Below are 22,844 nucleotides of genomic sequence, written 5' to 3'. Positions count from 1 at the left end.
GCCCAGAACAGTGGAACAAAATGCTTTAATGAAATAACAGTGTCATCACATCAGCCACTGCAACACATTACCTATATAGGTTCTACGTTGTAAAGAACGCATGTAATTTTTTCTGCCTTCCACAGAATTTATCAGAAGAGAATTATGTCAGGAAAAGAAGCCTTCTTACACAGGTGGAGAGAAGCCTCTCCACATTTTCAATACAATGAAACTCAAGTAACAATGATGTGCTTGTGAGGGAGTTTCTGGAATGGAAGGGACAGCAGGCTGTAAGTATATTATGTCGCCAAGAGAATTTCATAAAATCCCAAAACACTCTTCACTGCTGCTAGAAGCATTACCGTGCTGTGACAGCATAGAAAATCCTCTTAGAGATTATAAACTAGTTAATAGATGGGAAACAAAACACAGGAATAAATGGCCACTTTTCAAATAGAGGGAAACCACTGCTCTGGGTTGGGATCTGTGTTACTCAGTATCTTCTTAAATCAGAATCCCTTCATTCACTCATAGTTAAAACTAGAATCCAGTGCAAAAAATAGCAGAAGGATTACACAGTAGTGACTAAATCACTGATAAAATGGCAATTGAAATTTAATGTTGCTAAAAAAAAGTAAAGCACATAGGGAGAAAATAGCTTTTACTATGCATGCATAATGATGATCTATAAATTGGAAAGAGATCTTGGAGTCATTTTAAATAGTCCTCTGAAAACCCCATCTCAATGTTCAGGGGTAATCAAGCAAACAGCTTTGATGAGCTCATTTAGGAAAACAGAAATAACAGCATGCTGCTATATAAATCTATAGTACAGCCAGTGTCTGTATGCTCTGCATTTATAATATTCCTTCAAAAAGGACAGAGTAAAAAGAGAAAAGGTATAAACCCCAGCTTTTCTATGAGGAGAAAGCTAACTGAACAGGGTTTTCACTTGGAAAAGAGACAACCAGTGTACGAAACGGTATTCGGGTTAACAGGAATGATTCTTTGCTGTTTCTCATGAAACAACTATGGGGCAGCTGGTTTAAAACAAGCACAAGAAAATACTTCTTCACCTGATTTGTACTTGTAAAACTCATTGTCACAAGATTATTTGTGATGCCAAACATCTAGAAAGATTAAAAAAAGCAATTGTTTCTGAAGAACCTTTAAACAAAGTTGACCAAAGTGTTTTGGATGTATTCAAAGTTCAGAAAAGCCCTAAACTTCCAACTCCCTGCAGACGGTTTACTGTACTGATGAAATAATCCCTGCCCTGTTCTTTAGTCTTTCTCAAAGCTCCTACTAGTGCTAGAATAAAGTACTGGACTAGACCTTTGTTTTAACCTATAGTGCAGCTTTTCATATACTAAGGATTCCTTCCTGTTGGTTAACCAATGGTCCTTTTGAGTCAAACATTGGCACCTGATGCAGCTTTTAGATTGTATTTAAGCGAAAGAATATATAATTCTTCTCATCTCTTTTCCCCTCCCAGTATGTACATACTGTTGCAATTTAACAGAGCTGGACAACCTTGCATAGCAATCTTGATATCAGTGAGCCTCTATCCTAATTTATTTTAAGTTATTAACATTCTTCAAAATGACTGAACCTGTATTTTTTTTTTTTACTAGCTAATTGTCTGTCCCAATAGAGCTAGACTTCAGGGTAATACACACTGACTTAGTCTGATGCAATACTGCATGAGGTATGCTTTGTTATAAGAATTCTTAATTAGCTGTTTATTAACAGCAACCTGCCTAATGAAGGTTCTCACTGTTTCCGAGGTAACACAGCTGCTACATTACAATCCTCCTTTAGAATGTTACTTTCACTCTCTGACCAACCAAAATTTTGCCTCTTTCATTGAGTACCCAAAAGACTCAAAATAATTCATTATTTATCCCACATTTTAGAAAGCAAAACATCTGGTAAGGTAACAAATTCAATACTGTTTGCCCTTATAAGGAAACAGAGACATTTCTCCATCCTTTGCTAAGATACACAGTTTCAGCTTCTAGAACAAGGTCAGCTCATAATCCATTTGCCATTTTCTGTTTCCTGGTCATCTTGGTTTGGGCTGCTATATCTTTTTCACAGTCCCCCAGCAAACAGTTTTCTAGAATATCTGTTTCCAATTTCTTTTTCCACCTCCTCCTCCCCACCATATTTCCACACAACTTCTTACCATCATAATCATATGGAGGAATTTAACTATATGGTCTACGAAACCACTTCTGCCTGGTCTACATTCAAGCATTGAACATATTCCATGGAAATGCCCTAAGGCTTGCTCAGCGTTACCATGTCCTCCTTCTTCCCCTACAGTCTTCCTGAGACACTGTTTCGTTTCCCATGAGCTTTGGAGACTAAAGCCATCTGTTGCTAAACTGCAGGCAATACTTAGGGCAAAAACATACCACTGTGCACCTCTGTCACCACTGTCTATAGACATCAGCACTGGAATGAGTCAGACACCATCCCTGTTCATGGGATGTGTTCAGTTCATGACACAGTCACACCTGCACTGAGCCTGCTCTCACTAATGTTTCCCCAATTGCCTAGAGTAACTGCCAGAGAGTGAATGCAGCAGGTGGAACAGTGCGCAGCTGTCCTCCGGTCCTTCCTCAGATCCAGTTCCATAGAGTCCTGAACTTGAAGGTCTAAAAGAAGCTGTGACCCCTCTAATCTGGCCTTTTTCATAACACAGTTCAAGAGTTGTAATACAATTACTATGTTCTATTTTATATAATGGTTTCACTTAGATTCAACCAGCATGTCATCCATGAGTAAAACATTTCTGACCTAGGAAGTGAACATAGAGAAGCTGCCATTAACTTTGCAGTCTGCCAACTTTAGCATTAGTTTTGCTGAATCAGTACGCATCTTATCCTCCCTCCCTGGTGCCAGTAAGCCTGCAACGTATGCTAAACATGCTTCTTTGCCACACTTCATCCTGTTGTCAGCAGCTTCTCATCCAAGTTTCTCATCCACCAGCATAACCATCCCCCTGAACGTTACTTAACTTAAAGCTGGTGACAGGGAAACAGTCAAAAGAGAGAAGTACCCAAGCTGCCTTGGCTGCCAGAAACAAACAAGCCCAGGAAACAGCGACTTGCATGCAGGATAATTTACTCTGCCGCGAGGCATTGCAGATTCATTCAGACTGAGGTTTGTGCTGCCACAGCTAGACTCTTCATAGCTTGTTTGCTCAGCTACAGTGCACTGCTCCATAATTTGCAGGTTAGACCAGTTGAAAAAAAACTTGATCAAAAAGTCTGAGCCTCTGGAATACAAACTTCAGGGTGGTTAGCTGGAGATAATCCTAGTTTATATTATGCATATTATATATATTTGCATCGGTTGTCATTAAATGTGGATTAGGAAGTGATGTGTATGACAAGCATGACAAAAGGTATTTTCTGCATAGGTAGAATCAACCCTTTGAATTGCACCTGGAAACAAATAGGAAGCCAGTGCATGAAGAAACTAAGTGAGCATACAAAACTAAGTAAGCGTAGATATCACTGATGCTATATATTGGGTATTTTAGCTAGTGGGAACAACCTTATTCAGTGCCAGCTAATGTTTGAACAGTTGTTAGAGGTAGTCGCTAAAACAGTCTTTAGAAAAAACTCATTTATACACTGAGGCCAGAAGAAAACACTGAGATTATTTAACATAACCTGCTGGATAACAGAAACCCTTTTTGGTCTGATGTGGAATTATAGATAAATGTCGATATACCAAATCTTAACAGCATGCATGAGTTTTTACCTGTTTTACCCATAGAGCTGTTCTTCTAGCTCTGTCGTTCAACATTTAGAGATTTGAAAAGTATACTGGCCCACTAAGGGTCAAATTCACATTCAAGACCAGGCTGAGTTTATGCAGTGCTGCTCTCTTACATTGTATCTTAAATCAGTGCTTAAGTTCTCTTTTATCCCTCTTTTTTGGAGAGCTGAATGGTTCCAGTGGAATCTGTCAGATTTCAACATATATTATTCATAAGGCATCACTGTAAAAACACCCATCTTAGTGTCTATCCACTTTCTAAATGAACTATCTATGCACCTGTAATCTTATGCCTAATTTGCAAAACCATTTTTACATCCTAAAAGTATTGCAATAGAGCACTTATACTGCAGAGTGTATATTTATTGATAATACAATGCTAGCTTATGCCACTTGAGCTCTGATCTCATATTCCACCAACAGCAATTTGTATAGTTGTTTGATAATAGCATCCAGTATCTTATAGCTTAAGAACCAGTCTCATTCAAATTGGACCAATCTCTAATCCCCTTATTCACACACAGCAGAGATGTATTTTACTTACATTATCTTTAAAAACACTATTTAGGTAGTGTTAGAATCCACCACACAATGGGATGACAGTTTAAAAACAAACAAACAAACAAACAGAACTATGCACTAGAAATTAAGAACAAAACACAAACATTTAAGATTTTTTGGCACTGAAAAAGGGAGAAAAATTCCATTAATAAAATTTTCTAAAAACTACTTCCGCAGAAAGTATTTTAGATTACTAATTTCAGACTTCACTCTGAAAGCAGTTTCATCTACAGAAACCTGATTATAAGTTATAATGCAACATGAAATATAAGTTTCTAATGCAACATGACTAACTCCTTTTTTACCTACAAATCTGAACAAGAATTACTGGTAGGTATTTCAACATGTGTGATTGAAATATATACACATGACAAAATACAGAGTGTGTTTGAAACACTTTCTGAAACTGCAGAACCTCATACTAAAACAAGCATAATGTTCACTCCCTTTTTCATGATGATGTTTTAGAAGCTGGGCATATTTTAGAGATTTCCTAGTTTTTTCTGAGCAATGTTAAAACAAAATGCAAGAACCTTAGTGCAAAACATAATACCTATATTTTAACTGCTTTTTGCTATCAAAATAAATCTCTTGTAAATTCAATAAACTACTTAAATATATTTAGCCATTCAGTTCTAAATTTTAGCTGTCACCAATAAAACCAGTCAATAAGCACGTAAAAGGCAGTAAAAGATAGTAAAACCTGTTTTTCTTTTACAGTTTGGGGGTTTATAGTCTTGGGGTTATACTTTGATTAACTATAGAATGTGTGATCCGTCCCAAGCTAGGGAAGACATTTTGTTTGTCAGGTTCACCACTGAGTGATTTTAATTTGTCTGGTAACAGACAAATTATAATAGCTGTGAAAAATACATGAACGAAAAATTTATTACATATTATAATAAATAAGATTAGGGTTTGGGGTTTTTTTTAAATACAAACATAAAAGGAATGTGCTGCATATTGCCTAGTTTGTGCAAATGCTAGGCTAATTCTTTTGTGGTCTGCAGGTTTAATGCTGATATAACAGATAGGTAACATTATGTTCAGCAGGACCCCACAGCACAGAATTCACTGATATTTTAACCAATTCTGAAGAACACTAGAAACTAAGGTTTATAAAAGCCTGACAAGGTCATTGATCTAATCTTCTTCTGGTTACTGGACAGAAAGAGACAGCCATATTTTTTTCTCTCTCTCCTCCAGTAAATTTGCTTGTAATGCTTGCTCTCTCATATCACACTCAGCCTTGACAGGAGTATCCAGTGGAGATAACCTCAAATATGCAAAGAGCTGAGTTATGATTCTGTCTCTCTGGTTTCTAAAACTCATCTGTCAGCTTTGATCTTTGACTTTTGAGAGCCTATTCTGGAAAACTGAATGTACATTCATACATGGCCTGATATACGAGAATTTGCCTTGATTTCAAAGGTAGAAACAAGTGTTAATTTTGTAGAATAAGCAAACTACAAGTTCAGGAAGCTGTCGTTTTTCAGTTTAACTTTTCATGACCTTGATCTGTTTCATAGGGCATGCCTGGAACAGGCACTCCTTAGCTGCAGTTTCACAAATCCAGGCATTCTAGACTCTGAGCTCTGCCAGCTTCAATCAATCATAAACTTCCCCCTACTATGGTGATACTGTGTTATGGCCTAAAAATAGGGCTATGCTTTCAGAAAATGAGATAGCATTAAAGTAATGAAAGTTGATAAAACAGATTCCAGACACTAACAACATGAAATGGCAATAAGAGGAAGAATCCAGGGGTTTGCACACATGGAAAATTTTTTTCTTTATAAGATACACAGGAAACTGGAGAAATTTGTTTTAATTTTTCTGACATCCTGTTTGTGTGAAATGAAGAAGGAATATCTAATCTTACTGTCCTATTGGGGAAAAACAGGGACCGATTCTGAGAGACTTTGAAATCCTGATCAGGAGAGGTCAACCCGTAACTGACAAGACAGGCATTGGATGTCTAAAAAAAAGTCTTCTCACAAATATTTGAAACTGTCATCAAGAATAAAAATGTAAACAATCAATATAACAAAGCTTTGAAGGGTCTCAATAAGAACTTTCCCCATCCAAATTAGGCTTCACTCAATCTGCTGTCAGATTTAAAAATTACATAATTTGTCTACATAATTTTCAAAACACTTAATGAAAAACAAATAGAAAGAATCTGAGGTTTTAATATAAACATCAAACTCAACAGGAAAGGTCTTCAAAAGTTCATGTACCTCCTTTTTTTTTTTTTTTTAAGAAGACTGCTTGAACAAAATCATCACCTAAAAGCTATAAATAAACTCATACCCAGCATATGCTTCATAAACTGGAATAGGGTCTTATTATGGGAACACACAGCCCATATACTAATTTAATCTGATCCCAGATTCCTTCATGTCACAAATCAAATTCATATTGCTTTTAGTAGAGAAGGGCATAGAATTCTATCACAGACCGGGAAAAATGGGGCTAATAGGCAGAAACAAAGACAAGAATCAGCCAGTTTGAAAGAGTTTTAGATTTTTTCTTTGCTAACAACAATGAGGACTGTCACACCACATTTCAGAGCACCAGCAAGGTCTTTGGCAGTTGCTGTCACCTTATTTTGCCAGCGGGATCTGTTCTAACCAAGTTTAGACATCACTTTGATAGCAACATAAGCGGCTGGTCTACTTCAGAATTCCCAGTGGAGGTGGAGCTGCTCCAGTGTCAGCCTAAGAGTGTAATGGGGACTTTGCCAAAAAAGGCTAGGTTAGATGCAGTCTTTGGCGGCTGCACATAAACCACACGTGTCAAAATCCTGGCAGTTAACCACCAGGAAGTTTATAACCCAGGGAGAAATAGAAGACAAGTCCCCTGACAAAACCACAGGATTTTCTCACTCTCATAGAGCTTCAGAAGGAAAATTGATGTTGTTTGATGATGCAGTGCACCAGAAATAAGTCAGATGTCATCAACCACAGGCAGAGATAACCAAGCATTTCAGGGTAATTTGAATCTTAGGAAAATACTAGAAAGATAAATGATCTAAGCAAGCCAACCCAAGCCATCACACAAGAAAAGAGAAGGGTTTAAGGAAAAAAAAAAGCTTTCTCTGCATGAAAGTAAACTGAGGCCCTGATGCCATAGGTTTTAAGGTTATTTTTCTTTAGTAGTTTTGAGGGGAAATACCAATCCTATCCACACAAATTTTATGCATAAATGTCATTTATATCATATATATAAATATACATATACAATTTTATATCATAAATGTGTCATTTCTGACACATTCCTTGCACTCAAGTAATTTTCTTCACAGAGGATAGGAACTGTGATTATGTATTCAGAGGTATTAATGCCATTATTAATTAATCAATATGGGAAGAAATACACAAAGCAATCTCTTTCCAGTTTGTTTTTTCCTAACATTTCCCTAGTGTAAAATTAGCACAGTTCTCAAAAATGGAAATCCTATGAAGTTGTTTAAATGCAGTACAGGTCCTCAGGCTTGAGTTTTGCTGAAAGAAAAAAAAATGAGGCAAAGCTAGAAAAATACTCTTGCATCAGCCTCTTTCTCGGGAAAATTCTCCACTTTAATTCAAGTCAAGAGAGCTAAGGTTACTACCTTCTTTTTCTTTGGCTAAGAGCAGTTTGCTTTAACCTGGACTGGGGAGGTAGAAATAAACAGCAAGCAAGATATAGTATCAGTTTACAAAAAAGGGATTAATATCCATTTGTGACATAGAACAGCAGATTTTTCATTTAAAATCTGTCCACAAGGCAATTGATGTTTCTTCCTTGGAGAATAAAGATATTTTCTTCTCACTAATGCTGCTCTTAGCTACCCAGGAATGTGCTTGTGGAAGGACTGACCAGGAAGCCTGTACCTTCCTGTTCCACTGGCTTCTGAACTTCCCCTACATTCCCTAATAGTGGCACCCTTTGTGAAGAGCTGTGCCTCTCAGAAATTTGTGCTATATAATAGAGAGATCAAGAAATTCAAGCCCAACTGGACGCAAAGCTCTTAACGTAGTTGATCTCCGCATAAAATACATAACCTAAAGGCTCAATCACAGCTCTAACTCTCTCTAGTAATACAGCTGACAATGGAAGGAAGTTCAAACACTGTATCATTAAAAGAGAAAACGACATTGAGAAGGTCACCTTTTTATGGTGTCTGGTGCTGAAATACATGGTACGTTTAGGCACCTCCTGTTAACATAGGTCAAAGGAGGCAGTGCAACTGCAGCATAAAAAGGTAAGAAGTACAATAGCTGTGCCATAAAATGAAACACAAAACTGTGGTTTTATCTAGGGTACAGGTTACATTAGCAGTATCTGTGGCTGAATGAAAACTGAAGAATCAAATGTGTTTTCTCATGAAGGAAAAGAATATTGAAATCTAGGACACAACTAAAAAGCTTCGGAAAACACTTAAAAGACTGGCAGATATAGAATTAAATCTGGGCACATTATTTAGAGTTCGATGAAGATCTCCTCAGTCCAGAACAAGGCTTCTAGCAGATGGATGGCAGTCTCATTCAGCAGACATGACTGAAAATTCAACATGCCAGTAAAATGGACAATTCAGGTATCAAGCTCACATCCGCAGGGTAATAAGGAATATGCATAAAAATCTCAAAATCAGAGCCAAGCAAAATAACATAAGGAACCTTACATTCTGTGATAGTCAGCACAATCTAAGAAAACATGTCATAAAACATATGTAGAAAGAGAAGCAAAAAATCTAATACATTATGTCATTTTGCAAGGGTTTCCTGCACAACATCAAAAAGGAGATGATGAGAGCCTCATTAAACCTGACTAATTCCTCACAGGAGTTGTACCAGGAGATGAATGGACTGTCACCTAGAAAGCAAATGGGAAATTTATGGCTTTGTGCACCAGCATCCAGCTTAAACCTAATGTATTGCCAGAACTGCAGAGTTTCTAATAAAATGTGACTAATAATAGAAGGCAAGCAATAGGACCTAGATCTCACAATAGTTAGCTTTTCCCACAGACATAAGATATTAATTGGGCTATATTTCTATAAATTATAAAAGTGTGAAAGGAAAAAAAGCCCCAATTTTTGGATTAAAAGTAACTAATGTCCTTGGTCTTTCTAAGGAGGCCACACTCAGAGGCAAAGGGAAAGCAAAGTAATTCAATTTATTATGAAGACATCTTCCTAGAGAATATAGAAGTCCTCACAGAGTATAGCAAAGAGCTGGAGAAGTTCAAGCACTTTACATTTCATGCCTCCAGGAAAGTTCCCTTTGGCCTAACATAGCATGGAAGAAAACCTAAATGCATTATTTTGTGAGTCACAGAGCAAACAGAAGAACCAAAAGAGCAAACACATTTAAACGTCATAGAACAAATATTCTATGTAGGCATGGATTCCAAAGAAGCCAACAAATATTTAAAAAGGGAACTTGCTCCATTTCCTCAAAGGGAAGGAACACTCAAGAAACATGGCTGATGCCAAGGATTTTTCTTCACTGAATACATTCTCAAAATCTCCCAGATACATCTGCAATAGCCTATCCTTAAAAGCATATGTATTTCACTTCTTCCTTTGAGAAAAACTAAGTAATATTTTTATTTAATCCAATATTCTAATAAAATCTCCAAGGTTTAAAGGTGCAAGAAAGTGCCCAGTTAATGTGATAATTAATGACTACAAAGTCAATTTTCCATTCCATTATAATTTGGACAGCACAGACACTTCAGAAGAATTCTAATTGCATTACTGATGTTGAATTTTGAATCGTCAAAGCATACATGTGTTGTCCACGTTTTAGTGCGTTCAGGGCCAACACACTAAACCAAAACTTTCAAATAAATACTCTTGCGAACTTGAAAGCTAAGCCATAAACTATATTACTAAGTTCACTGTTATTACTGCAGATTAATTAGACATGCAATAGAGTTTATGGGTGCACAAAGACAGACAATGCATCATCTCTACAAACAGAAAATATGAAGATCTGTATCTCCAAGAGAATTGATAATACTTCTAAAAAATGCAGCAAGTTTTATAGCAGTTGAGAAGAGGATTCATTATCTACTGTGTTAATTTATTCTTCAATCCAAATGTTTTTTACACCATCCTGGTATCCATTCTTATGTATTAGGTATAAACTAGAATATCAGAGCAGAGGAGACAAGTTTGAAGAGATGGGGATAATTAATGGGGAGGATAGTCTCTTCATGCTAATAATTGTAAAGTTTTTTCTTCTTTAACTAAATTAATACAAATTAGACTATCAAACAGTGTTGGAGTCTCTCTACATAAAAAGACAGATAGTTTTTTAGAAACAGTATTTTGTGGCATGCTGTTGACTCTCAGAGTGGATTTATGTAAATGAAAGTGGATTTATCCCTTGTGCATATTCAAAATTAAAAGCTTTTTACTGAGAGATATCTGCTGATGTTTACTGATATCTGGTGATACCTATTGATATCTACCTACTGATATTTACTGGGTTCTATTCCTACCAGTAGTGACCAAAACTCAACTCTTCTTCACTTTCTTTCTTAATCAACATGATTGTATCTTATATCCCCATCATTTATGCCTGCACAACCCTATCCATGGAAAACAAGTTGTGTGAGCTTTGGGGATGAGTACTTCAGGTTCTAGAACATTGTTTTAGGTCTGAATACCACATTAATACATATAAGCACTACAAACAATGAAGTTTTTCTATCCAAAATTAAAGAAAATCAAAACTAGTGATGAAATTGTTAACATCACCATAGTTCATCATTATTTTTCTAAAAACTTGCAGGATATTTTTTTTTTCCCCCTAACTTCTCCCACACACAAGTAGCCAGCTGAGGCATCACTCAGGAATTCATAACTCAGAGCTCTTTTGGAAACACCTCTGTTGAGCAGGGACCTAAGCTAGCTGCTAAAACCAATGAAGCTATCCATAAACACAGATTTTTAGTTTTGCTATGAAGAACATCCCAGTCTTTCTTAAACATAGAGGCTGGAGACTCAGATTAGGTCCAAAGTGAGAGATTAATTCAAGTCATTTACTAATTTGAAGAATTGTAATAAAAATTGACATGTTAACTGGCTGTAAGCTTCATTTTGTGCTACATCTTGTTCAGAAATGTTCAGTTTAATGCCTCCTCTATCTCCAACTTGGTCTTTTGCTCACTCAGTTTGCATATAAACTCTGTAAACCAATGAAGTCTCCATATGCGCGAATTTCAGCTGCATGGGACAGGATTTATTGTCGGGAAACAGCAACTCCCTCTAGTGCCAAAGAAGCTTTCTCCCTCCCAGCACACTAAATTAATCTCCAGTGAAAGTAATTCTCTGATGATTAATATTGTGTTCTCGTTATAAAGTTGCATTTGGGAGTCTTCTACTGTTACCAGGCTTTGTTGTATCAGTAACTAAAATTTAATAGAAAAAAAAACATTTCTGTGCTTGCAAATAAGGACACTGTTGGGCATTGATGATTTTTTCTTTGAAACAAATGATGTTAAGCACACTGAAAAGCTTTGTTTTATATACTCAGATCCTATCAGACTGGCACTAAAGCTGGCTAGCTGCCATCTTTGAAAGCTGTTTCAGAACCCCCCGCCTTTCACAATTTACAGCAAGTGTATGATTTCCAACTAAATGAAAACATTGAAATCAAGTCACAGTTACTCTGGATGCTAAATTTGTCCTAGGTGTCGATACTCGGGAGGTTAATATGCATAGACTCTACCACAGAAAAACAAAACAGAAAGTTGGAACACCCTCATGGGAGTTTTTATCCTCTGCAGTTAAGATAAATAAAGCCCTATGCCCTTGAGTTGCAAGCTAGCTGCTGCAGATCAGTTCCCTGGGGGACATTCCATGATGGCTTGGTATGCTGATAACAGGGTTTGGGTGCTGCTGGTACTATTAGACTGCACCTACTGTACATGAAGGTTACTGGGATTGTCACACTCGATGCAAAGGGGCTTTGCACACATTAGGATTACACAGCTTGCACTGTTTTCTGATGCACAGCAATGGAAGAGCACAAATGTTAAGTAGTAAAGGCAAAAAAAACACGCCACTGCTAGTGAGAAACAAGAGTGCATCTCATTAAAGGTGACCAGAGGCAGCAGGGAAGCTATCCTAGCTCCATCACAGAGAAGTGACTAGCCTGCAGTGCTAGACCTGCCCTCCATCCTTAAGAGACACTAAGCACTGTGGGTAGGAAAGAGTAGGAAAGAACCACTCATTTTGAGAACGTCACCTGAGATTTAACTAAGTAACCAGCCTGATTGCCCAGGTGAAGCCATGCGATAAAGTGGTTCTCTTAAGTCTCTCAAGAATCTCTTAAGGCAGGGTTTCTATGTCTATTATGTATTTTATGGATAATGAAACATTACCTGGCATAGTTGCTGGAGATTTTACAGTTTGCATGACGAGTTAGTAAGCTGCTTTTTACTAAATACCATGTTAGTTTTGCTTGGCATGTAGAGTGTATTTTTAAGATATAACATGTCATAGATATAGATTTTGTTTATCCTACCTGATTTATTTTTAAGATGATCTCACATAATGAGAGAGTGTTTTGCTCCAATTCTACAACAAGGGAATAAGAAGATGTTTTCATTTCCAGTCTTAAATAGTTTTGTAATCTGGAATAATTTGCCCTTTGTACATACCTTCCTTGTATGAGTGAGTCATGTATTAATTGTTACTTCTTATGGCCCTACTCTCTAATCCTGCATAACTTTACTCAAATAAACTGGCTCTGAGGCTGCTTAAATGAGCTCCAGTCCTGTCAGACAGGAATATAAGTAAATTGTCTTTCTGTGCAGCTGATCTTTGTCCTCTTGTTAGTCTTACTCCTACTCTCACCAATGCGGGATTGGCACAGGTGCATCCACATAACTAAGAAAACTGTTAGGCATTTGCTGTGCTAAAAGTGAATCTTATATAAGCCTGTGTGATTATAGCTTTTAAAGCTAGCGTAGAAAAATATTTCTAGCTTTAGCTGTCAGGAAACAGCAAGAATGAGCTGCTCCACAAAAGAAGGCAAGCCAAGGTGGCAAGCCAGGATGGCAAGCAGATGGGAGCAATGCCCTTCCTAACAAGGGTGTAGTCCCACACTACCCGAGAAAGAAGACCAAAGCAGGGCGGGTGACAGTAGCGAGGTTCAGCCAAAAGTCCACTGACAGCCAGACAACTCTGCAGACACCTGGCAGGTCCAAGGTTAACCCAGGGAGACAAGTCAGGAAGGCAAGATCAGGGCTGGCAAGGTACAAGGCCAGGCATTGCATACATGCAGCGTAGTCCAGGCAGGAGCTGACAGCAAGGCCTGAGCTGAAATGAGCTCCTGAGCCAATGGGTGGAGTGTGCATGGATGGAAATGGGCATCCTGGTCACACGTGAGGTTTCTTACAGCTCTTTCTCATTACCTAGCTGTTTACAGAGCAGTCTGGTCCAGCGTTACACAGTTGCTCCACACCATAGCTGCCTTGTGAACAGAGGCAGCCAAAGCCTGGGAGACAGGGAAGGGGTTCCAAAGGCAGCTTACAGAGAAAGATGATTACAGGCTGGTCAAGGCAACTAGAGCCTGTGGGGTCACTGAGGGCCCTGATAGCAGCTAGTTAAAATGTTTTGTAACAACTTTTTAGCTATTAATTTTAATTTAAAAATGGAGTACTCATATTTCTTACTCTCCTTGCTACACCAAATGTTCACAAACCCATATACACCAAGGCTCTCATTTTGTTTAAAATAACCGACAGTTACTTTCTGATTTTAGTACTTCACTTTGACTGTTTCACAGTGAATTTATATTGTTTATTGTTTCACAATGTTTACATTGTGAAAAACATGTTCCATGGTTCTCAGTTCAGTTTCTCTTGATAGACAAGACAGTTCACTTACTTGTTCCAAAAAATGACAATGACATATAATGAAATTTGAATGTGACAAAAAAATCAATTATGTAACTGCATACAATTGCATATAGCCTATGTCAATAAAAGCTATTAAACAGTAAGAAACTGACTTTCAGACACACCTGTCTGAGAGCATCAGCTAAGTATCTCATTGATCTAGCAGGTATTGCAGGGCACAATTATTTCTAAAAATCAGTCAATACATCTTTCTACAATAACTTTATCTGAATGTTTTCTTCAGACTACATAGGACCAAATATCTATTATACGGAGAGAAATGAAGATGTACATATCTAGGTCAACATTTACTTTGTTAATGGAACTGCTTTCACTGTCTCAATCCTTATTTTGGAAATCCCGGACTTCACATCTTGTGTTAATAAAAACCTGTACTGAAAGCACTGGGACTGTCTTTCCAGAAACTTTCAATTTGGAAGTGTAGCTGTGTGCCAGTTAAAATTAATTCCAGATGTAGTAAAAGTCACCGGAGCACAGTAGAGATGTAGACTGAGTACAACCATATGATTGGGTTAATGCCTAGATAGTGGTGACACTGTTTAATTTAGGTCTGATTACTTTGTATGCCTTATTAATCTCCCACCTCCAGAGGAGGGATTGATAAGAAGGACTTCAAGGAGACATCTTGTTACAAGGAAGATAACAAGGATAGAAGAACGCATCTTGGCCTGAAGTCAGCAAAAATCCACAGTAACTGAGGTAAAGGTAAAGGCGGCAGGGGGAGATCACGACCACTGACTCAATTGAGGGTCTATGCAAATTTCCTCTCCACACCTGTAAAGAGCATGCGTGCTGATTTACATGGCAAGCAAAGCTAATTTAAATATAACAAGCCAATAGCAAGCGATATGGTGGGGTTTTCATTGTTTCTGCTAATCATGTAACAGGATAAATATGTTGTAATTCCTTCGTGTGGTGTGCTAGCTTTGTGGAATTATCTCCTAGCACCCATCTTTGTGCAAACATGAAATAAATAAATATCTCGGCTCTTTGTGTAAGATTGACTTATTGCACACCAGGTAGCAGACCCTGTTTGTGGGAAAACAGAGAGAGACTATAAGTGACCGATCCTGATTCCAGATCATTGGACAGTGCATCAGATTCCATTATGGATGAGAGAACTGTGTGGTCACTTGGTTGTGCTTCCCGTCATGTGAATGTCGGTTGCATCCATGAACTTCTGATTCCATGATTCAACTGACCAGTCATTTTATATCTTGACCAGGTAGAAACAGTTTTCAGTTCAAATCCAGACACTTCTTTACTATCAGATCCTTCACTGTAACATTGTATTGGGGCCAAGTGCCCCTTCAGACTTGCCCAGTGTCAGCATGATGCTAGCACACAGCACTGTACTTAACAATCCAAGAAACCAGTAGTATTCATCAGCAATGTTAAGAAAATCCTGACTATTGCTTGTCAAGAGCTTGCAAGCTCACTCAAAACTCTCTTACATTAAAATGCAGAGGCAATGATGCCAACGAACGTGCAGCAGATATGCAGTTGTCTTTGGCATCACAGTCATGAACAAAGAGGCACAAACCATTCCACCTAAGTTAAAGCAGGGTGTTCCTAATTGCAGTACCCTATGGGATAATGGTACATGCAAAGAGAGACCTGGTATTCTTTTTGTTCCTAGCTGAGAACAGTTATGTTACAGGGACAGTAGCCTGTGCAGTTTATCTAAGGATCAAGATTTTCATTTCATTGCACTTTTATTTTTTCCCCTCAATAATCCCCTTGCAGTCAACAGACTGCAGGAAAAAGTTGACACATGATCCACACCTTTTTTGACTAGTAACTTTGACAAAATTTTATGTAGAATTCCATTGAAATAGGGATAAACAGTAAATAATTTCAATTCACTCCTCCTAGACCTCAATTATACTCTATATGTGCTTGATAATAGCCTACTGTAGCTATAAGAGCACAGTTCCATGGATTGGGGCTGCACAGTACTAGGAGGCTCATTTTACAATTTTGTAAGACATCTGGACACTGCATTGTCTGGAAGGCAGAGCAACTATGCAAGCAAGAGGTTTTTCTCAAAGCAGGACTCAGTGATGAGAGCAGGACATAGCTACGGGAAGCACCAGAGTGGAGGCACTAGTTAGTCTCTAGCAGCTGCAAAGGTCACATCAGAGATACTGATCTAGGCTTTGCAAATTGAATGCTTCATCAAAGCTGGCTGATAAACAGCGGGGAACGGGGAACTAGGCCTACATTCTTACACCATCACCATTCTCCCAGCTTCCAAAGACAGAGGTCTTTGTCACTGTGTGCTTTGAGGAGGAAAGGTTAGAAAGCAAGCATTCCCTGCATGCCATCAGAATGGTTCAGTGAGTAAGGTGAGATGAAGACTAGTTCAAGTTCAAGAAGATAAGCATGGAAGATAGAAAAGAAAGGAATGATTTGAGGGTATCTGCACTTCAAAAAAAGGAAAAAGTTCCACATATGTAGAGCAAAGCTTGCCTTTATTTTTTCTTTTGTAAGGAGTAACTTTTAATACTGTTCATATATAGGACAGAGCAATGACAAGCAATTCTTTTAAAAATAGTTCTCCACTGCCTAAATATTGTAGGCAAGAAACACTTACGTGACAGACACCTATATTTCCCAAAATCAGTTTTCTATATTGGCCTCAGCCCACATAATTCTGTCTCTGTTCTGTATTTAGACTCTGTATTCCAGAATACAAATCTAATAGCAGTAAATTGCTTAGTCAGACATTTGACTTCTTAAACTATGAGTGGAGACAGTTGTTCAACAAACACTTTAAGCTAGAAAAAGCAGATAAACACAGCTAATTCTCCTATTTGATCTTCTGCATGGACTGCACAAACAAAAACTTGTGTGTCAACACAAGGTGGTGGAAGAAAGTGCAGAAAGGGGAATGAGGAATGCACAATGCGGGGAGGACAGTCTTTTTTACTGCCCCAAAAGGTTTATCATGCTATCACCTGAAGTAATAATGATGTAACACAAAAGCTTAATGGAATAATTTGTAACAAATTACCATCACTAATAGGTTACCTGAAAAAAGTACATCATGTTGAGCAGGCAGAGATAAAAACAGTACCAGTAGAATCTGTAAGATACAGAGAGAAAGTATTTCTAAAGCTAAAATGAGACACTTTATTTTCCAGATTTCTCCTTATCTATTAATCTTTATAACTTGTGCTTGACGTATGTTCCCAGATAGATTAAAATTCTATTTCTCTTGTAAGGCCTGTCAAAATGCAATATGATCTCCAAGCAAAGCTGCAAATATTCTTTCTTCTTTGAGAACACACAGGTGATATATTTGGAAGACTGACTTATTTTGAAGGTGCCTGTCAACCTTGCATGTGGTGGGTAGTTATCTAAAAATAAAGTGAGTACATTTGCTTCTATGTAAGGAAAAGTAAAATGGCTTTTAACCCTCAAAACACCTTCTTTTCCTCATTAACCTTTTATCCTCAAAAGTGCAGAGTAGTCAGACAAAGAAGAGCAAGACTGGGAAGTCTGAGGTGAGAATGGGCATAAATGAGAAACATTTGAATAAAGGAGTGGAGAGCTGATAAAACAAGCACAGATCACAGTGGGAAAATGGGTTATGTGAAAAAAGAATGAGGAGGAATAGGGAGTGGACTTGAAGTGGAGGAAGTCTGAGTGGGAGGGAAGGTAAAATGTGCTGCTTAGCATTTCCTGGCCTTAATATGCATTTCTTTTGGGGGGACTTTAAAGCTACCCAGCAGTCACTGTGAATAAAAACCAAAAAACAAAAGCCAAACCTAACTCCTTCCCATTCTGTACACTTTCAAAAAAGTCAAAGATTGTGGGACATGAAGAGCACTTTCTTAAGTCTATTATTCAGTTACATCTATGTTTATTTAATTTAGGCAGAACCTCATCCTCATGTCTGTCATTAAGATGTTTTAGAAAGTGAGATGACTTACGAAAATATTAATTACTATATCTCAGTCTTCTTCCATTTGAGGTCACCTACTCAGAGAGCCTGAGCTCTGCTACCTAATCCATATCCGTAGTTAGGCTAAAGAGTTTATCACAGAATCACAAAATCATTAAGGTTGGAAAAAACCTTTAAGATCATCAGGTCCAACCGTCAACACAACACCACCATGCCCACTAAACCATGTCCTGAAGTGCCACGTCAACACATTTTCTGAATACTTCCAGTGATGGTGACTCCACCACCTCCCTGGGCAGCCTGTTCCAATGCTTGACCACTCTCTCAGTAATTTTTCCTAATATCCAGTCTAAAACTCCCCTGGTGCAACTTGAGGCCATTTCCTCTCGTCCTATCGCTAGTTACCTGAGAGAAGAGACTAACACCCACCCCACCACAACCTCCTTTCAGGTAGTTGTAGAGAGCGATAAGGTCTCCCCTCAGCCTCCTCTTCTCCAGACTGAACAACCCCAGTTCCCTCAGCCGCTCCTCATAAGACTTGTTCTCCAGACCCCTCACCAGCTTTGTTGCCCTTCTCTGGACACGCTCCAGCACCTCAATGTCCTTCTTGTAGTGAGGGGCCCAAAACTGAACACAGTATTCAAGGTGCAGCCTCACCAGCGATGAGTACAGGGGCACGATCACCTCCCTACTCCTGCTGGCCACACTATTTCTGATACAGGACAGGATCCTGTTGGTCTTCTTGGCCACCTGGGCACACTGCTGGCTCATGTTCAGCCGGCTGTCAACCAGCACCCCCAGGTCCTTTTCCTCCAGGCAGCTCTCCAGCCACTCCTCCCCAAGCCTGTAGCGCTGCATGGGGTTGCTGTGACCAAAGTGCAGGACCCAGCACTTGGTCTTATTAAACCTTATACAATTGACCTCAGCCCATCGACCCAGCCTGTCCAGACCCCTCTGCAGAGCCTTCCTGCCCTCGAGCGCATCAACACTCCTGCCCAACTTGGTATTGTCTGCAAACTTACTGAAGGACCACTCAATCCCCTCATCCAGATCATTGATAAAGATATTAAACAAGACTGGCCCCAAAACCAAGCCCCGGGGAACACTGCTTGTGACCAGCTGCCAGCTGGATTTAGCTCCGTTCGCCACAACTCTCTGGGCTCAGCCATCCAGCCAGTTCTTTACCCAGTGAAGAGTAAACCTGTCTAAGCCACGAGCCGCCAGTTTCTCCAGGAGAATGCTGTGGGAGACAGTGTCAGTGTCTCTACTAAAGTCCAGGTAGACAACATCCACAGCCTTTCCCTCATCCACTAGGCGGGTCACCTGGTCATAGAAGGAGATTGGGTTGTTCAAGCAGGACCTGCCTTCCATGAACCCATGCTGGCTGGGCCTGATCCCTTGGTTGTCCTGCACATGCCCTATGAGCGCCCTCAAGATGAACCTCTCCATAATCTTCCCTGGTACAGAGGTCAGGCTGACAGGCCTGTAGTTCCCTGGATCCTCCTTCCGGCCCTTCCTGTAGATGGGCATCATACTGGTAAACCTCCAGTCATCTGGGACCTCCCCTGTTAACCAAGACTGCTGATAAATCATGGAGAGTGGCTTGGCAAGCTCCTCCGCCAGCTCTCTCAGTACTCTGGAGTGGATCCCATCAGGCCTCATAGACTTGTGGGTGTCCAGGTGGCACAGCGGGTCTTAACTGCTTCCTCCTGGATTATGGGGAGTGTATTCTGCACTCCATCCCTGTCTTCCAGCTCAGGGAGATGAATACCCTGAGGATACTTATGCTACTAAAGAAATCACACAGGTTTTCAGTCTCACGCTCACACAATAGTGTGTATGTAAAAGAAATTCCTACAAAATCAGCAGAATGACTCAGGATATGTTTCAAGACCTTCATGTGGTCCAGTGCAATAATTAACTAATTATGTATAAATCAGATTCCTATCTTACATACAGAACACTAAGAATAAAATGAAAGGAAATTATTATTTAATGCTTTTAAATGTACCCTAAAAACCCTGGATTTTTTAATAATGTATTCAATGAGAAAATCAATGTATTAGACGGACATTTTTTCAAGTAGCTAATCAGGACTGTTTTCAGAAATTTGCAGTTAAAGCTAAATATTTTAAACTATTGTAGCTCTCCTGTATTTTCTAGCTGCCAGATGTTTCTGCTTTGTACAGGAGTCTCTGCAGCTGTAGATTAGCAGTGACATATTTTGTTATCTCTGAGTGCTGAGTTTTGAAAGGATCTTGTCAGGTTTTGATAAATGCTTGGACGTCAGTCAAATAGAGAACCTCCTAGAAGAGGAGGAACAAGCATCCTAGCAATATCTAGAATAGTTAAAATAGGTTAATACATTAAGCTGTAAGTGCAGTGACTCTGCATATAAGTAGTCTAGAACATGCAACTAGAGAATCTCAGAGCTTTATACTGCCCTGATATGAGTTTGTTTTGTGCCTCTTAATGGATGCTTAATCCATGCTGTCTTTTTCATCAGCATGTGTAAACTCAAATGAAGCACTGAAGAAAAAAATGGATCTACCTCTATTAACAGTGGACCAACAAACCACTTAAATACAGAGGAAAACTGAAAAACAAGAACAGTGATCTCATTGTTTATTACTTTCTCCCCCATCCAAAATGTACTAATATTTTCTTTGCCAATCTTCTTTTTATTTTTTTCTGTAATGGAATTATAGGTACCGAACCATATGCTTTCTGACATGCACTGGATAAAGTTGATATTGACTTGGTCTTTTTGGGGTGTTGACAGATCAAATCTGACAAATCTTAGTGGTGGTTTAATAAACCCAGATGTTTGCTTCACCTGTCAGAGGAGCTCATACTGCTGGCATAGCAAAGCTGGCATAAGGCAACATGTGCTCCTGCCTCAGCTGCTTCCATACAAAGCCCAGAATCTGAGGGTCTTAACACTTATAATTTGGGCAAACAGTTGTTTGGCTTGAGCCATTAGAACCCATAGCTGCCTGTCACTTCCCTTTGGCTGGTTGCTGTATAAGGTTCAGGGGAATGGAATATGCACATGAGTATCTGTGACTTCAGTTCATTGACTGTATCTGGACTGTCATGGCTACACGGTGAGGCTGTACTCTATTACAAAAGAGTCTACTATTCTGATTTCCCTGAGATTACCTTTCAGATCACCTTTGCTCCTAACCTACCTCATTAGCAATTTAAGGTAGGATGCCAGACTCTGAACTCAAGTCACTAACATGCAAAAAGTAATTTCTTCTGCCAACACTAAGAAAAAGACTAAAATCTCCAGCTGAGGTTGGTATAGTGTGCTAGGAGGGGAGGACAGATTGTCTGAACACTGGCAAGTCTGACTCTGCAGATAAGGCATAAAAGAATATTTTGTGTTCTTGGTAACATTAACAATATGGTAGCAGTCATTTTAACAGTGGAAAGGTTCTTTCTTGCTCTCTCTTCTCCATTTTCTGCAATGTTTTTATTTAAAGGATTGGCCACTTCTTACCTCAGAAGCAACTTGAATTAATCGGTCAAACTCTAGTCATAGGTAAAAGTCTCTATTTGGAACGGTACCGGTAGGCCTCTGCAATGTACTTCTGCAACGCATCTGAGGATTCTTCAAGACTAATATGTGTTTACATTATATTTTGGCTGTTAACGGAGTCTGTATAAACTTGAACTGTTTAACTAGACTGCAGTTCAGTTCATGGTGAAGATATATGTTAAAGTTCAGGCTGCAGGTTGCTGGTAAGATAATGACAATTCTGTGTAAAACACAGAAGTACACATACAAACTCATAAAATGCTGCAGACTGATGGATCATAGCCTCCTAGACTGTTGAAGAACTGTCAGCCTTATGAGGAAATCTATAGAAATTATAATTTGTCTGTATTTTTTATATTTCCAGTTTACCTTAATGAAGACTTTTATGTTTTCTGTCCAGATCATCAAAGTGATCCTGAAGTGCTTACATTAAGTATGTACTTCTCCCATCTTTTCATTCCCTTATTTCATTTAGACTCCAGTTGCTTGTGTCCTTACTCAGTTTTATAGGACTACCCCTTCCACAATCCCTCAAAAGCTAGGCTCGATATTCTCAACCCTGGTCTCTGGGTGCTTAAGGCAAGCACAAGCACAACAGGACTCAAACACTAATGAGATGAGGGTTTCTTCCACATTAAGAAATGCTACCAGTGGAAATGAAGATACAAGCAGATTTGATTTATGCATGTTTTGGATGGGTTTTTTCTCCCTTATGGTTTAGTTTAATATGATAGCAAACTGGCAGAGGGGTAAATGAAAACCCCATTTTTAAACAGAAAGGAGAACACCAGGTAGCAGTTCACACCACTTCAGTTATGACGACCCAAAAGGCAACTGAACTGGTGCAACTTTTCCTTTCACGTAGACTCTATTGAAGAAGCATTTCAGGAACAGCTAGCACCATCAGGCCCCCTGCAAGCCACTTAGAAAAGGTACAAAAGAAGTAGTTTGCCACAGCTCCCTGTAATGAAAAGATCAAGAGTATTGTCTTGATACATGGTTTATTCTAACAAAGAGAGGAGGCCACCATCTTTGTACAGAGACAAGAGCATTGTGTTTGAGTGCTTCCAGGTTATTATTAAATACAGCTAAAGGTGTCAGTAGAAATTTTGACAAAAAAGTTTATCACACGTG

The sequence above is a fragment of the Phaethon aethereus genome (genome assembly GCF_964289735.1).
Source record: "Phaethon aethereus genome assembly, chromosome: 2".
In the NCBI taxonomy this organism is placed as follows: Eukaryota; Metazoa; Chordata; class Aves; order Phaethontiformes; family Phaethontidae; genus Phaethon; species Phaethon aethereus.
This window is presented reverse-complemented; position numbering follows the sequence as displayed.